General features: G+C 35.2%; 1 long non-coding RNA gene across 1 annotated transcript; it reads right to left on the bottom strand.

Annotated features, from left to right (window-relative positions):
• Positions 1-322: 322 nt before the first annotated feature.
• Positions 323-1,169, bottom strand: LOC131173773 (uncharacterized). Its single transcript, XR_009144098.1, has 2 exons — positions 1,101-1,169; positions 323-739 (listed from the first exon to the last, which is right to left on the bottom strand). It is a non-coding gene; the product is annotated as an uncharacterized LOC131173773 (long non-coding RNA).
• Between the last annotated feature and the right edge of the window lie 395 nt (positions 1,170-1,564).

The raw sequence follows: 1,564 nt of genomic DNA, 5'->3' as shown, positions 1-1,564 counted from the left end.
AAGAGAATTGAAGTGATTTTTGAATTAATCTCCTTTAAAAACATTATAAATTGGATTAATTAGATTAAATCCTAGCATGACCTTAACTCTTGAATCTCCTTTAGTTAATTGGTATTCAACACTAGATAATTTCAAAGGACTTCAAGAATCCCTGCCTTCTCACTCCATTCTTTCTTGTGGCTACCAAATCAATTCTACACCATTGTTTTCATCATCATCTCATTAATCAGTGCATTTCTGACAAGCTATTGCAGTCGCTTTTCCTTTAGTTGTGACAAGCTAGTCATTTGCTGTTCCTTTACACTTTAAAAAATGCAGATACTAGAAGAAAATAGTCATTCTTGTTCATTTATTTTCTCACTTTCAACCTACTACACCAGTAAACAAAAATTTCATACACTTTGACAATGTTCAAAACCAGAGTGATTCAACACTCAAATACCCAACAAGGCATGAGCAAGTTCTAGTGTCAAAAGACCACAAATCAAATCATTAATCAGATAATAAGGTTTAAGGAATTTCCAATCATGACCAAAAACCACCTAGTTTCCAGAACTAAGATTATACATTTATATTCAACTAATAAACTAATGTAAACAAACGAAATACCATCAACTCACCCACCAGAAATACTTTTATTCCCATTGCAGCTTTGGCAAACCCCATCCCAGAATCAACAATCCCCCAAATTCCGGGACAATCAAATCAAAATATGTATCTGAAAATATGAGGAAACTAACTGCAGAAAAGCAATGTCTTTTCTCAAAGACAGTTATAGCTTAGATATATCAATTTAAGAAATGAATCATAAGTTCCATTATATCTTGGATCACAAAATAAAATCATTTTGATTCAATAACCTATGAATCAATTCACATTTATCATATGATGCTATTCTAAACAAAAATCCAACTACAATCATGCTCTGGAGATAATCTGCATTTTAATATGAGAACCCAAATCAAAGAATCAAAACAAGAAAATAACCAAATGATCAAGCATCAAATCAAAACATTTTGTAGATATATAAATTCTTCCTCTATTCACTGATCAGTTGACAATAGCAGTCCAAGAAAACAGACTCTGTTCAAAGAAATTACCTGACAGAGAGATATGGTCTAGTTATATATGCTTAAAAATCGAATCTTCTTCCTCTCCCCCTCTTTCCCGGCCCCACACCCCCCACCCCCCCAACCAACACCCCCCCCCCCCCCCCAACCCAACCCAACCCAAAAAAAAAAAAGAAAATCTCCTTTCAGAGGCATAAGGAGGAACAAAGTGAAATGATGTGAATCTATTGAAGACTTGGCTCAGATCTAAGATGGTCATCTCTGCTTTGAAGACATTCAACTCGAGCTGATTCACCAAAGCTAAATCCCCACATAATGTGATTCAGCTTGAATCTTTTGTGGGTCTTGGTTAGTTTTGTTAACTTTGCACTGTGCACACGGGATCTTGAGGAGTAGAAGATAGCGCTGATTTTGGACTTCGGATGATGGAGTCTGGAAAACGAGAGGAAATGTATCTTTAAAACGCAGCGTTTTGATCTTTTCCTTTTTGTTTT

This window comes from Hevea brasiliensis, chromosome 1 (genome assembly GCF_030052815.1).
Source record: "Hevea brasiliensis isolate MT/VB/25A 57/8 chromosome 1, ASM3005281v1, whole genome shotgun sequence".
Classification (NCBI taxonomy): Eukaryota; Viridiplantae; Streptophyta; class Magnoliopsida; order Malpighiales; family Euphorbiaceae; genus Hevea; species Hevea brasiliensis.
The sequence above is the reverse complement of the archived record's forward strand: the minus strand, read 5'-3'. Positions and strand labels throughout refer to the sequence as shown.